Source organism: Columba livia, chromosome 13 (assembly GCF_036013475.1).
Source record: "Columba livia isolate bColLiv1 breed racing homer chromosome 13, bColLiv1.pat.W.v2, whole genome shotgun sequence".
Classification (NCBI taxonomy): domain Eukaryota; kingdom Metazoa; phylum Chordata; class Aves; order Columbiformes; family Columbidae; genus Columba; species Columba livia.
In genome coordinates, this window is record NC_088614.1 from 1,315,628 (window position 1) to 1,332,171 (window position 16,544).

At 42.6% G+C, this 16,544-nt stretch overlaps 1 long non-coding RNA gene across 4 annotated transcripts in view; it reads right to left on the reverse strand.

The window, feature by feature from the left end:
* LOC110360413 (uncharacterized) overlaps positions 1-16,544 on the reverse strand; it is a 50,261-nt gene that overhangs the window by 20,219 nt on the left and 13,498 nt on the right. For 3 of the 4 annotated variants that reach the window (XR_010465871.1, XR_010465868.1, XR_010465870.1), the window contains 3 exons: positions 9,756-15,156; positions 6,039-9,014; positions 47-5,253 (listed from right to left, as the gene is read on the reverse strand). This is a non-coding gene — a long non-coding RNA (uncharacterized LOC110360413). The remainder of the gene's footprint in view (positions 1-46; positions 5,254-6,038; positions 9,015-9,755; positions 15,157-16,544) is intronic. The other variant, XR_010465869.1, reaches the window with a different exon arrangement.

The window sequence follows — 16,544 nt, forward strand, 5'->3', positions numbered from 1 at the left end:
TATGACTTGTCTTGGCGGTGAAAAGTAAAGGAAGGTGCCAACCCACCATATTTGATCTCCGAGGCTCCAGTAAAAGCGCTTTAGTGACCATCCACCCAACTTCATCAGCTTCCTACAACTATGAACCAAAAGAGCAGGATCAGACATAGGACATTGGAACACTCATGCCATTTTTGTGAGGATCGATTTAACAGATCAAGAGACATAATACATTTTCGTTACCACAGCAATTACATCTGACGAACATCCTGCCTCTGCTTTATTGACACAATCCTTTAAATATAAATAATAGTTTTAGAAATTATTCCTGAATAGTAAAATACTAGTTTTTCCTCTTCTCTTTCATTTGAAGATAATTAAGAGATAATGTCAATGGAACAGAACCTTGCCAGGAGATAATGATCTCATGCTGATAGACAAATAGTAAGGTGAAAAAAGCATTTAGTGAAAGCATATTTTTTTAATCCAGTTATTTAAATTACTACTATACCAACTGATTAGCATCTAGGTACAACAGACCAGCAGATCAATGGAGTGACAAAGCTGGTAGCACAAACATTTATTGATTCATATTCTCATTGGAGATGGCAGCAGCCAGGCGAACGCTCACCTCAGCCACGCTGGATGATGTTCCTTTGCACGCAAGGGCATCTAAGGAGTTCAAATGACAAAAATTAAGCATCTTGTCATCAAAACACTGATTTGATGATTACCGAATTTCTGCACTCTTGCACGCTGAGGGAGGAGGAGACCTGGATGCCCCGGTCCTGCCTCCCCGCTCACTGGGGACAGACGGAGTGACAGCCTTTCGCGGGACATGCAGAGTTACCAACAGGCTCCGCTTTGAACCACTTTTTCCTTCTCGGTTTTCATCTAATTTCAGCCCTGAATTAAGGCCTGTTACTTCTCTATAAATACGACAAGAGACACCATTCTGCTCTGGATGTATTCGGTGCAAAAGCAATAGGAAATGCAGCAGGTCCCTCTAGGAAACCTGCCAAACATCAGTACAAGATCTCCCAGCCCAGCGCTCACCATTGTTCCTCTTACAACATCAACTCTCCTACAGCATCTGATCCACACTGTGGAGTGTCTTCAATACCAGAATGATATATTTTTAATATCCTGCTGGAAGAACGATTCTAAGACCTACTAGTATCATGGCAAATATTGTCTTCACATCAAATACTCAGCTTTTGCCATAAAGGACCTTTCAGATTAAAGGAATTGATGATTCATTCCTCTATCTCCAGCCTTTTGTGCATAGCTTGTAGGAGTAATACCGGCTCCTCAACTTTTCAAACGTGTGAGCAAAGCAGTGGTTGGGCAGGTGAATTCTTAGTGACATGGATGTGTTTGCATTTCTTAGACCCCATATGCAGGTATTTGTAATAAAAGTCGGTTTTGCTTTTGAGAAGTAACATGTATTTCTCACCACATAGTCATATTTCAGTATCTGTGGACATAGTGGACCCTATATACTGTCCACATTTGGGCAGGCGCAAGATGGCCTAAAATACTGACAACTAAGGTCAAATAAAAAAAAAAAAAATATATATATTTATATATATATATAAATTGTATAAAAAGCAAATGGAGACCAGCAAGAAAAAACATACTTAAAGCATAAAGCTTGAATTTTAACTATAAAAGTAGAACCAAACAGCACTAGCATTGTGGTATAAGATACACAGAGGCAGAGGATTTAATATTTGATAGCAGGCGACAAAATGGGAGCATACAATAGTGTGTGCAAGGGCACAAGCCAGGATTGGTCTGGGATGAATTCAAGGGAAAGTGAATATTAAGCAGGCATTAATAGCATTGCCCTGCTTCGTGATACACTACAGCTGGCTCAGGTGCTTGGAGTTTAGGAAAAGTGTTTAAAATATTAGAGGAAATACAAAGAGGCAAGAGAGGAATTAGAGGGTAAGATGTGTGAGCAGGGACTGCGGGAGCTAAACTTACATAGTCTCAAAGAGAGAAGACTCAGGGGGCCCCAATCACAGTCTATAAATACCTTCAAGGTAATAATATAAATGAAGGAAGGGAATTCTCCGGTCTCAGAAGATGGCAGGACAAGGAGCAATGGCCTGGAGCGAAGGAAGCAGGAGCGGGTGCCAGGGAACGGTTCTTCACTCCGGCCTCCGCTGAGCCAGATGAACCCGCCGCGGGGAGCAGGAATCGCTCTCCTCCCAGCGACGCCGGGACGGTGCCCACACACCCGCTGTGCTCGATGCATCCACGGCGTTGGAACCAGCCACACACCCAGCCGTACACCGCACAGCCGGGGATCCATACGTGGCGCGGGCTGTGACCGTCTGCAAGCGCGGGGTTGTCACTCTGGAGCGATTTCAGAGTGACGGCATTCATTAACCCGGCACCACTTTTGCAAGCAAAGAAATAGCGTTGCGTTTCTCCACGGCCGCACTTCGCTACACTGGGATTTTTTCTCCTTCTGACGGTTACAAGGGCTGGTTTTGCACATTCTGCAAAGGGTGAATAAAGCTCAAACCACATATTAGCTAGCACACACAGTGATTTGACTTCCATTTATGCACTTGGTTCAGTGGAGAACAAAAATTCAGAGCATTGTACCAGTTAAAAAGAATGAGCCCTCATGTGGCTTAACTACTCCTAGGATAAAAACACACAGTAAAAAACACGACTCCTCCATTTTTCAGGGAAGATCTTTCTTTGTCCTGGGAAAAGACTATCCCAGCACTTTCATCTTTTCTGCCAGTTTACAATCAAATCTCTGGCTATTTTCTTATCCTCCAAACCAGCTGAAATTGTGATGGTGGAGGAAGGACTGCAGAGACTGCGACAATAACTCGAAGTGGGCTGACTGCCATGGCTGGTGGTGGACGAGAAAGCAACCTAGAGAACATCAGCAAAGCAGAGCAAAAATAACCATAGCAGCAGTCTCAAGTACGGTGCGAAGGGTTCAAACAAGAGAGTAAATGAAAATGCCTCTTACTGCAGTGGCCCACAAAGAATTCACTGTACATTAAGGGGTGGATTCCCAACAAATCAGCTCCTCTCTTCTGGACAGAAGAAATCAACCTCTTCCATTTTCTAGGAAGCCCATTTCAGCTTTACTGGAGTCCTGACATAACACTCAACACAGAACGAAACAAAAGCCCCAACACTTCACAACACCTTGTCTATTCAATCTGTTTACGTTGCCCCTGCTCTGATCACAGGGAAGAAGTTCAAGCAAAGGGATATAACGTGTATGCTGCAGGCATTAGCAATGTTAATTCATTTTATTTAACAAGAGTTTCACTGTTTTATTCAGAAAACATCATCCTTCCTGCATTAGGTGCTCATCTACCAAGCTAATGTATCAGCTTAGTGCCAGGCGGGAAAGAGGTTGCAGTCAACCACATCATTTTATGTCCAACCAGATCACTCGTCTGTAACCTGGTCAGCCACGCTCCTCCTTAAATCAACAGTGGAAAGAGGTGAGGAAACACTTTGGTGTTGTACCAAGCTGGCTTTTTGAGCTCCTCTACATCTTCTGCTTCGCCATCTCCTGATGTTGTGCTTTATGTTTGTAACCTTGCTGGGAACTTGAATCTTGAATGCCTCAGCCCAAAAGCTACTACGCCTATTAGCAAAGATTTTTGTTTAAAAACACCTAAGCTGTTATTAATGACATGCAATTTAATTACGGTTGGACACTTCATATATGGTGCTTGGCATCTCTGAAAAAACAGACCTGTCCGTATGGCACTGACACGTGGAAAAACTCCACAGGCAGATTATTCTGAAGTGGAAACCTGGGAAAGACTTGTCACCTTGTTAAACATAATGGCCTCAAGTTGCGCCAGGGGAGGTTGAGGTTGGATGTGGGGAACGATTTCTTCCCCAAAGGGCTGTGGGGCATTGGAACAGGCTGCCCAGGGCAGTGCTGGAGTCATCAGCCCTGGAGGGCTGGACAGACGGACATGAGGTTCTCAGGACATGGGGCAGTGCCAGGGGTGGGTTATGGTTGGACTCCATGATCTTGAGGGGCTTTTCCAACCAAAATGATTCTATAATCACTCCCCACTTCAAACAGGGAGTCCGAACAGAGTCCCGGTACAAGATCTATTCATTTTAAAAGGTGGGGTTTGTGCTACTGTATTCCCCAAGTAAATACCGTTACTATTAAAAATCTTTGAGCTGCTGTTAAGACAGATATATTTGAGAGTTTAAAAACTGGTTTGTACATTTATAATTGAACATCCACAGCAGTATCAGCTCTAGTGAGGGCTTCCCAGTTGGTATTTGCATGCTGCAAGTTACAGTTTAAATGTACTAAAGTATATATTTGTACAAGACACCATCCCACAGACTGACTGAAAGGCTAGGCAGCCTCATAAATACACACTGAAAAAACTATCTGCCTTATTTGTGTGTTGTCAAGAGACTGGAATAACTTCTGGGTAAATAAGATGCATTTTTAAAATTATCTAATGATATACAGTATTTAACTTGAAAGACCTGTAGTCATTTGAGCCTCTTAGGAAAAAGAGCATACATGTTTTATAGCTCTAAAATAATGATTTCTAATAAAATATTAGGAAATATTGCAGCCTCAAAAAATTACATAGTCCATATTGGAAAGACTACATCAAACAATACATGAGAGTTTGGCTGGTAACATTAATTTTCATTCTGAATCCCTTCTTTTCTATAACTTCTTTTTTACCTTTAATGGTAGTAAGTAACATAACTTTTCCTTTATATATTTTAAAGCAGTGGAAGAAAATCTCTGGTTTTGGTACCTATCACAACATGGTAGCAGTGACAACTACTTTTATACTTAGCATATCCCAGAGATTTTCAATACACATAAAACACCACATAACTCAGTAGCAGCTCTTAACAAAGGACAGTTTTGTTTTTCAAATACCAATCACTGAATATGTGTCTGTCCTAAGTAGCTGCTCTGGAAAAAAAGATAGCAAGAAAACTGGCAAGCGTTTTAAGCTGAAAAACATTGACCCATTATTAGAGGTCTTTGTTTTATCATTTCGCAATCCTGCTCACTAGCAGCAGGGATCCAGAGCCCATCAAGTGATGCAAACTGATGCAGAACTATGTCACCGTCCTCTGACATCCATCACCACCCAGCCTCTCCTTGGAGCGGTATCCTCTGTGCATCCAGATTGGATTTTTATTTAGGACACATTTCTAAGTGGCAATCCGTAGTCAGAGGCTATCTATGTCTACCTTCCACCGTGCAGGGCACATCTCTCCAACCTGGCAAAGAAAAGGAGAAGAATAAAATGGGGGGAAAGGGAGAGAGAGAGAGAAAAATAATACGGCCCAGTAAGTACGGAGGGAATCTCAGGCCCTGGAGACATGCGTTCAACTCTCTGCTCTGCCAAGTTCCCTGCATAATGCGAGGAAATCAATTAGTACCTTATCTGTGAAATGGGGATACTCAACTACACACAAGGGGATTATGAGACTAAATAAATAGTCACAAATTTCAAGTGATTTAGACAGTACGGAAGTAAAAGACAAAACAGGACCAACCAACAGAGAAGCATATTAGTATTTCTGTTCTCCACACAACAAAATTACTCGGTGATTTTATCCCCTTTCACAGGAACAACGCCTCTGCACCATCAACTACCAGTTCCAGTGGCCCAGAAAGCAGCTCTCACATTGTGTCGCCCATGCCCAGCATCTCCAGGACAGGCAGCAGCATCAACCACTTTTAACACGGGTAACAGTAGCTTACCCAACCAAGAACCTACAGCAACGTTTCCTTCCTTGCAAAATTATCAGAAAGGGGAGAGAAGCTGCCGTCTCCTCGGCTTCCCAGGCGTGAAGCAGCTCCTGCATCTCCAGCTGCCAAAAGCTGGAAGATGATCTCTGAAAGCACTTGCACCCAAAACAAATTTCACCCAAGACCCCGGCGCCAATGAGACCTGAAGAATTACTGAGCTGCAGGTTAGACTGTTGATCTGAAAAAGGAGAACATCTCCAAGATGTACAGTGAAAAAAAATAGGTATAACGGGTGTCATTAAGAACTCACCGGTTCCCAGCGGCGAGCGGCCAATGTCCCATCAGCTGCTGTATCTGGAGTCAGCCCGGGCACCAACCCACACAGCGCCGTGAGCTGCTGCCGGCAAATGATCTTTTAATGGCACCAGCAATACGGGGTGGCTTCCTTTCAGCTACTGCATCGCAAAATGATGATAAATGATAATGAGAAATGATTACAACTATCAGAAGTATTAGTAAACATTCCTACTGCTTGGTGTTATAAATCCAGAGAAGTCTTCAAGAAAGATGTTGAACCACATGACGCACACCACACAATTAATTTTACAGCTGGTAACTTGAATTTGGGGAGAAAATTCTACACTAGTGGAGCAGGAATGTCTTATTTCTTTAGCATGCCATAGCAATGTTTAAGTCAGCAGTGAAGGAACTTCAAACACATGATGCAGTAGTATCTTGACAGTAAAAACTAGCTGAGGATTGGTGCAGAGGGTGCCAGCTTTTCTGTCAAGCGATAAGACTAATTTATGTCTTCTTGTTACGCCACCTCCCACAGCAGACACACACCCACGTTTTCGGTGGCAGCTTTTAAAATCTTCTTCGAATCACTGCATAATTTAGGTTAGAATGGATCTCTAGAGAACATCTGGTGGGAGAGAAAGAAGTAAGCGCGTGTGCTCTTGTAAAGATTAAACCAAAAAGCCCAGACCAACCACGACCTCCACACCCCCAGCTCCTGAGCCTCGGGTGATGCCGTGGCCTGGGCAGGGCCGTGTCCTGCTCCCTCGTGTCTGGCTCTGCGTGGGTCCCCGTGCTCCCGGGGCACAGGTGGGATGCAGTGAGACGCTTTCCAGATGGCTGAAAATTGTTTCCCTTAATAGCGCTGTCGCTAGGGACTGAAATCGGAAAGGCCTCAGTGTGGCATTTTTGCCCACCAAGAAAGGTCGTTTATTAGAAATAAATCATGGAATTATTTTCTTTTTTTAAGATGATGCTAAATAACCCGCTGACAAAATGTTTCCCTTTTTTTGTTGCTGTTTTTCAGCTAGTAAACCGTGTGGGCTGTTGGGGATTTTTCAGTGATCTGGCTACTCATTAAAACAATATAAAACAATAATCCAGCATTTTCAGGCACCAATAATTCAAACCAGGCATATTAATAGGTTACCTTATTCTCCAAACACTGCTGAGCATGCCGTAGGCAGCCATCAACTTGAAATGATGTTTATTAAAGAAGGATGTGTGTGCCTACAGCACACAACTCCAGAAACATCTCCAATGAGGCAACACGAAACCATTTAGTGACGACTACGTTAGAAAAAGCCAGCCAAAACATTACAAACCATTTGTAAGACATTCTGTTGCGTCTTCTTCTGTGTGGGTATCTGGCCCTGTCTTGGGGCAATATTACCAAGAAGGTGTCAGGAGCTCAGGTAGACGTTCCTCTTCACATGAGAGAATCCAAACTCAACATCAACGCCGCTCTCTCCTCAAAGCCCAGCACAGCACTACAGAGCTTAAATTCTCCCAGCTAGCATTTACTGTCATTAGAGCAGCTTTTAATTATCTGAAGTTATGACAACAGCATGTTAAATGGATTCCCATCTCTTATAAGCCTTGAAAGCAACTGTGTTTGCTTACTTTGTTCTTTCAAGAAAGATCACCTCTCAGTCCACTAGTATAGGGCTCTGAAATAATTTCTTTACTCAGGATGAGAAGCTGATAAAAGACATATTTGGAAAACAACATTCTCGCAAATTAAACTTAATTTTCAACAAGCTTTCAAACGATAATAACTACTGAAAAAGGACAGTGTTAGTTCAGGCTGAGATATATCTAGTGGAAATTAAAAATACTTATTGCAAGGCTGTTTTCCGTTTACCCCATGAATACAGATTACAGACCGGCTGCTTGGTGTTAGAGCAACTCATCTGCTTTTGCACTCACTTCTGCCTCGGAACAGACTGGTCAGAGATACAATGAGCAATATCAAACTGTAAGAGGGACCTCTGAGGGGAACCAAACCAACCCAGACACCCATGCCATGTGGTGGCTGAAACAACAGCTCCCGGTAAGCTTAGAAATTTGTTCAGAATTAGATTCAGTACTTCACTTTATTAAGACTTTGTTCCCCATACATGATTCATTGAATTTGCTGCCTTTTTATCACTGCTGAAATGCAATTAAAAATCATCTTCTTGAAACCACACAAGATCTGTGTTCAAATTAATGCTCGGACCTTGAACCTCTAAAGTACAAAGCCTCTTGGCTCCTCAGAATTGAGCACCTGAAAAAGCTGTGCCCAGTCCTCCCAAGGGTCACGTTAGAAGAAGTCTGAAATCATCGCACCGTGTGTTCTGGTTTTGTCACCTTCCTCATGGCACATCCTGGCCTCTGAGCTGGCACCAGCTCGGGCTCATTCCGGCCATGCAGAGGGGGCGATATTTTCAAAAACACGTTAAAGACCAAAGAGGTCCAGCCTTGTAGACCTAAATGGGTGCTCTTGACAACTGTTAACCACAGTTCAGAATACGCTTGCGTTTTAGAAGCAGCAAGATGACTGAGAAAAAAGGAATAACCACGGAGTTTTACCTCTGTTTGATATTTCATGGCATTTGGCAGTGATCCATCTCTAGGATCGTTGCCGTGCAGGGTGAATAGAATTAAAGAAGTGCTGCCAACTTGTGTTGTGTTTTATCAGCCTTAAAGAAGAGGTAAAATTCCTCTTGGTTTCTACATGACAGGCTGTTTCCAAAACAAAGACACCTTGCTTTCTCATCGGACACCAGCAGTTACAGACAAAAGCATCCCTTCCAGCTTTCCCAGCTACTTTATTCATGCCGTAACTCACCATGATGCCCATTTCTTACAGTTGAAATCTTGGCTCTTTCAAGACACAAAACCTACTCCCCCATATTTTTTGTGGGGGAGGGAGAGGGATTTCAGGCTTGAGAATGAGACCTGATGCTCATTAAGTATCCATCAGGCTTAACTTTATTTCACCAGTCTGAAAAACATTAAAACAGAAACAAGCCAAAAGTTAGAGATATGGAAAATCCATTTCAAGCACTACCGAAAAAACCTTCCAATACCTTGGAAAGATACTTAAACTATTCAGGAACACTGTGAACACATTTCTCTCCTCCTAATAGACAAATGCCTTTAAAAGACAAGACGTTTGCTAATTTCTCAAGATATTGAAGCAGAACTACTAACTACACCATGTGGTTGCTGTTCATCTCCTCCAGCCCTAACGCAGTGCTGGAGCCCACTGTGTCACTACAATAATATTACAATATATACATTGCATAGGAACCAACAACAGCTTTCTTAGGGTAAAAAAGAAGGAAGAAAAAAAACACACCAGGAAAAACAACCAAACAACTAAGGACATGATTATTAATTCAGGTCCGCCCTGCTGCTACTGCAATGTTTGCATCAGCTGTAGATTACACCTACATTTTATAATTATAATATATATCCAAGAAAACAAATTAATTGACCAAAAGCAATGGATAAGAAACTCAATTAAAAATAATATACTGAGTAAACCACCACAACGTCTCGATCACATGTACTTTCAGCATTTGTTTTTATCCATATCTATAGGGAGATATATGTGTGTGATATATTGAATTTATTTGCAAAAGATTTATTTTTCAAGATTTCTTCCTTGGAAAGTATTTGTTACTATTGACAGCAATGGTGACAACACACTTTGTGGTATGAAATACTATTTTACATTTACCTCTGTTTTATCCTTAAAGGAAAGTGCTGTCACTTGTGAACTTCCAGCTCAGAGGGCTTCCTGTATGCAATGAGTAGTTTCAGCACTTGATCGAAAGAGATGACAAAGATACAATGCGTACTATAAAATAATATATGCATTACTTTCTAATATGCATTTTAAAACGATCGTTCTCGAAATTGTAATGAAATCAAAATCAGAAGAAAAAATTCAGCTTGCTTATACATATTCACTCCCACCTCCCCCCCCAAAAAAAACACAATTAAGAAGGTATGGTTTTGTGGAAATCTTCCACTTTAACAAAATTCGCATTTTCGCACAGAATCTGGTTTTGATGAGCACGTTCTTGCAGGCAGCAGGGAACCATTCCGAAAAGCTGGCAGAAAACCCCCTAAATAGCTCGGGCAGAAATCAGGTCCACTCAAATCAAGACCTAGTGACTCACTCCTCTGCCCACTGATGTACCGCGTTACCTAAAGCAAACAATACAAACTCTTCAGTATACAAACGCCACACAACCAGCTTCTATTTCTTACTTACATTGCCCCAAAGCATGCTTTATATCAATTAACATTAAAAATCAACTTATAAGGCTTTCTTTTTCCCTGGGCACATTCATAACGTTGAATTCACTGTGCGTATCCATCCCAATACAGTAACACAGGAGAGAACAGCTAACAAATACAACTGTAGGAATCACAGCCTCTTAAAAGCAATCAGGATCAGCAATTATGTTTCATGGTTGTGTGCTCCAAATATCATTGTGCTCCAGCTCCTAAGGAGATCCAAACGCTTGGACTTGGCCACCCCTCTGCATACAGTGAGTGCTGAAGCAAACTGCAAATTCTTTATAAACTCATTCTGCTCAGAGTCAAGATTCCCTAAGCCAAAGACTTAGTTCTGCACGAAGGTGCTTTATTCAAACTTCTGTGTCCACTATAAACCATCAGTGAGGTCTGGGGGCTGTTAATGCTTCTATAATATCTTCTGTTGGTCTCAAAAATGCTGTTCTATTAAAGGGTAATTTACCCAGCCTGAAAGATGGAATGGTGGTTTGAGTTTCAATATTTTTAATAAGATTTCCCAAATCACACCTTCTGTTCCCCTCAGTCTAGCTCTTTTCCTGCTAATCCATCATTTAATACACTATTTCTGCTCTTAGACTAGATTGCACCCACCCTATTGCTGCCCACCCATAACATTACTGGTGCTGCTTGAAATCCATCGCAGCTGCCACTGCAAGGCAACCTGGGCTTCCTCTGTCCTCTTCTCCTTTCCAATTTCCTCCTGACCAGGGGTTACAACCACCTGATGCTTGACAGCTCTTATTTTACCTGGTGATATGAAAACAGGCCTCACAACACACCAGCTGACACATTCTGTGGTGTTTCCTGGGTCGAATGATGAGCGGATCTCAAAATCTGTGACCCCAAGTGTTATAGCGCCTGTGTCAAACCCAACTGGTGCGGACGTAAAGCACTCCTGGACTTCAGGTTCATCTCTAGGTTGTGCGAAGGGATGAGCAGATCCAACTGAAACCCAGAGGGCTTTTTAAAAGCAACAGGTAGAAAAGAATGAGGTTGCATTATTAAACAACGCATCGCAGCTCTGATTTCGACAGCTACCAGTATCAATTCAAAACCAAACTCAAAGTTAATACACCACTGATCCATTTACTTAAGTCTAAACCAGAAATGGATAACTTTGACCCTTAGAGAGACACCGGTGTTATTTTCGGTTTGGAGACCTAAAATCCTAATGAAAAACTTGGACTACACATTGTATAATAGTTGCAGGTACCATTACATAAATTACACTTAAAAACTTCCACTTTCATTGCAATGTAAGCATGTTTTTTAAGATGTCACAGGTGAAACAGGTCAAAAGAGAAGGGTAAACCCTAGCACAGAAATTAGTCTCTGTGAGAAATGCCAAGTACTGTTGTGTGAAGTGATTTCACTCAGCCTAGACAGCCTGGAATTCACAGCCTCCCCAGCCCTCCAGCAAAGTGGGAAAAGGGTTAAGTTTACCCAATTTGTACAGCGCAGGAAGATGGTGCTGAAGGGAAAAGAAGGATCTCATAAAATCCCCATACACAGAGCTTCGTGAAATAGCTTCTCTACGGAGATTCGCAGCAAATTCACAGTACCAGATAGCACAAAATGGTCTAAATATTAGTTCAAGTGGGGATGTGAAATGCGTGGTTAACCCAGCCATAACTCAATTTCTCAGTCTTCTAAGATGTTCTCAAACGGAAAACCCGTTCTGAGTTGTTCAGAAGAACAGCACGCACTGAAAGCAGTCCTCAAATTGGTGTTATAATTAACAGGTAAAACTGAGAGCCATGCAGTTCACTAACAAAAAGTAGAACAAAAAGAAAGTGATTTAGCTCGAACTAACAGAACTGTAAGAGAAGACCTACAGAAGAGCAGTTGGCACATTACTGAGTAACACTATGTGCTGTGCAAGCTTCCCAAACTACCCCCACAGAACTTGCAAGTTACAACAGACATTTCCTCCAGGCAAAAGGAGTTCAGCCCTACCTCTTTCCCAGGAATTCTCCCTAAATTGTCAGGGGTAAATGCAAAGGAATAAAACAAAACTTGAAATGTTCAACCACAGAGGTAACGATGCCATGGCCAAAGAAGTAAAAACATCAGTGCAGCGTGGACTAATACCTGCGGAAAAAGAGAGGCCAGATGAGCGGCATGCAGCAGTCTGTGTTCAGAAAGGGAAAGCCAGCAGCCAGGGTTCATGCTGGTACCCGCGAGACCCCAATAGTACCTGTGTTCCATCTCTGTGACAAACACACCAACAGCGCGGGCACTCCAACTCGGCTCACAACAGAACCAACGACTCACCAACCACTTGAGCGTTCATAGAAACACAGAATCATCTTGGTTGGAAGAGACCCCCAAGACCATCGAGTCCAACCATAACCCACCCCTGGCACTGCCCCATGTCCTGAGAACCTCATGTCTGTCTGTCCAGCCCTCCAGGGATGGTGACTCCAGCACTGCCCTGGGCAGCCTGTTCCAATGCCCCACAGCCCTTTGGGGAAGAAATTGTTCCCCACATCCAACCTCAACCTCCCCTGGCGCAACTTGAGGCCGTTTCCTCTGCTCCTGGTGCTTGTTCCTGGGGAGCAGAGCCCGACCCCCCTGGCTCCAAGCTCCTTTCAGGCAGTTCAGAGATCAGAAGGTCTCCCCTCAGCTCCTGTTCTCCAGCTGAACCCCCCAGGTCCCTCAGCCGCTCCATCACACTTGTGCTTCAGCCCCTCACCAGCTCCGTTCCCTTCTTTCCACTCGCTCCAGCATCTCAAGGCCTTTCTTGGCGTGAGGGGCCCAAAACTGCTCCCAGGATTCAAGGTGAGGCCTCCCCAGTGCCCAGGACAAGGGGACAATCACTTCCCTAGTTGTCCTGGCCACACTACTCTTGATGCACGCCAGGATGCCGGTGGCTTTTTTGGCCACCTGGGCACACACTGGCTCATGCTTACCGATTCACAAGTGTAATAAACTTACCCATTGCATTTATAAAACCACATCATGCATCATTTTTGTATTACATAAAACTAGAGCCAATATGGGCCATCCAAGGCTGTACAGAGGTATAGAGCTATAAACACCTAAACTTCAAGAAGGGTATAAAAACATGCCTATTTTGAGAAATGAATGAGAATTAAACTCCTTCCTGTGGAATAATAAAGAACTGAAACAGATCACTCGGGATGCTCAACCCCAGCCCAGCTCTCCATGCCGCTGGAGAGGCTCCATGCAGGTCACCCTGGACCAGCTCCAGGGATGGAACATGACAGAGGTGCCCAACTTGAACTTCCCAGGCACAGCCTGTCAGTGTTGCCCTTCCAGTCATTCTTCTGGCCTACAGTACACTGTTTCCCATAAAATAAGCCCTACCCTGAAAATAAGCCCTATTGCGATTTTTCAGGATTTTTGAGGATGTTCAAAACATAAGCCCTACTGCAAAAATAAGCCCTAGTTACAGTTCATTAAAAAGTCAATTTAAATAATGTCCAGGCAGCTATACATGTAAAAAGTAAGTATCTTTTGGAGCAAAAATTGTATAAGACCCTGTCTTATTTTTGGGGAAACGGGGTAGGTGCTGCACTACTACTGTGGGGCACAGCAAAACCACAGGAGCTGCTGAGCATTATATTTTCCCACAAACAAAAGCCAATTCAGTGTTATTTTTCTAAGATGAAGTAATCGCTGACATCTATTTGAATCAGAAACGTGAAAAAGCGACCACACCACAAGCATTTATATTAAAAGTCAATCCCTACAAAAAAAAAAAAGCTATCTGAAAACCTTCCAAAAACACCCTTTCATTCTTTATGAAGATACAGCTACTAGTTTGAACTGTAGAGCTGAGCAGTTTTTAGAAGTTTAGAGGTTATCTTACACCTATATGTATATATAGCGTTTATATAGTTAAATCTTTGATCTTTTGAAAAGAGATTCAGAGGTTTAGGTGAATGTTTTCCCTGCAGTTTCAGTTGTTTCTTTCCATCACCACCAGATGGGGCTCAGTTATAGCTGAAATCATGGGACATTACACAATTTTATAATACATTCACAGTTTATGTTGTAGGGTCACACACATCTCTCCTGCATGCACATGCATTTTCACAGCATATTTGCACACTTTTCATCTCATGAAAAAAAATCCATATTTTTAATTTACCAATACAACTGGTTATGGATTTTTTTTAATAACTATATTAATCTCAGAACTACTATTACACTGTACGGCCAGTTTAGATCAAGTTGATAGCAGCAAGAGGAGGGGTGTATTGCTCGAGAATTACAGTGCCAGATTTCTAACTAGTTCCCAGGTTCACAGGATCCATGATGGGGACTATCTCAAGATATACCTCAGAATTACAGAATGCTTTCAAACATGCTGCTTCCAGTTCCAGCGTAATCACTAGCAGCAAAATAAATTCCAATTCTTTTGAGCATTACTTCATTCCATTAAGGAACGTCCAATATTGTGTTGATGTACAAACATCCCTCCCTCCCCTTTTACTTTCCTTAAGGTCAAAAAAGGAGGAGTGAAACCTCTTGCTGTACAGCCTGGAAATTCAGTCAGGGAAATGCCCTATTTTTATCACCTACTTTCTCTCTTTCTGAAGGCTTTCCTTGCTATGTTATTTTCTCCCCTCTTCCCAGTTATACATGAGCAGGAATTCCCATAGAAAATAACTGAGCTTCCATTTTTGCTGTTTGAATTTCTGAGGATTTGGAGAGTGAGGAAGAGCCTGTTTCTTCAGCCCAGGTGAGCAGTGCTGGGGACTCTCCGGTTGGTGTCGATCAGGAAGGGACGGTGCTCAGGTCCAGCAGCAGCAGGGACACCCAAATGTCTACTTGATAGAGAGATGCTATAATGGCAGATAAATAAAGGAGACAAGAATTGTAAAATGGGACAGAATAGCTTAAAGTCCCTCAGATGCTTAGCCACAGTGGGGAGAATATAAAACTAAAATTAATGTAAATCCATGTTATTATTGATAGTTTTGAGACATAGTATATTAACAAAATTCTGTGACTTCATCGCCAGGGGGTTTATCACACAGGCTAATCCAATTCTGCATTAACAACTGGATTTCCAAGACGGTCTGGGAGCACCCACCGGGTTCACGTGGTACCTGCCGCTGCAGCGCTCCATCGATAGTTTTCAAACATTATCACAAAAGCATCTTTTCAGACAGGGAAATTTCAGACAGCGATTGATTAGCTCTCAAGACTCATCAGATTTTAGTTAAAATCTGTATGCAGAAAAGAGTCTTTCCTACAACAGCACCAACGTACGGTGACAAAAATCAGCCCTAAAATGACAAATGTTTTGATGTCAGTTCCTTCCTCTAAATGGATGCTGAATTCAACACCCCTCAGTCCTCGGACAGGGCTCAACAGAAACAGAGTTTGCAGATCACATCACTTGTTAAGGGGAATGAGAAGTTAAGATTCTAAATAATTAGGCACTTAAAAAATAGTCAGCTTCTAAAATATTTTCATTCAGTAGATGCTGGATTTTCCCCTCGCATTTTGAATTTTATTTCGCATAATTATACTTTTGAGATAAAAATCTCTGAACCTGTGAAGTCAGCAAAGCATCAGTGCTATGGAAAGTAACTCAAGACTTCATGATGATGCTTCCTCATTTCTGCCTTTCGCAAAATGTTGCTAGAGCTGCCCCACTCAGAGAGACCTTCATTTCCTACTCAATGCTGGAGAGACGTCTCTGACTGCTGAGATGCACCCACTGATCCCGGGCACCTCCCGAGCCCTTTGTCCCCAGCCCTGGCTGTCCCCATGTCACCTGGCAGAGGTGACAGAGGGCTGAGCGGGCCCAGTCTGCCACAAACATCACCCAGATACAGGATGAGGAAAAGAATTATTTTAAATGAGAAACATGGCCAAAGCTCCCCTGTAATTCCTCGCGAGGCAAATTTCCCTCGCACATTTCAACTTCTCAGCGTCGGCAGATAGTTAAAGAAGTTCAACAGTGACTGTCTCCTTCACTAGCAACACTGTTTTATTTAATATGTTATAATTAGAATGGATGTGGAGGGGAAAAATCAAAGTTATTCTGCAGCTAGTACAGCAGCAGAGATAGCCAAACACAACCAGTATTTAATTTCTCATATATTCCAAACCAAAAGTGGCAACAAAACAGCTGCTGTTGAGCAACTTGAGAGGCTGAATGAATTCACTGCACTAAACACCTTCAATCCATACCCCAGTTCATTTATTTCTGGTTTCGACC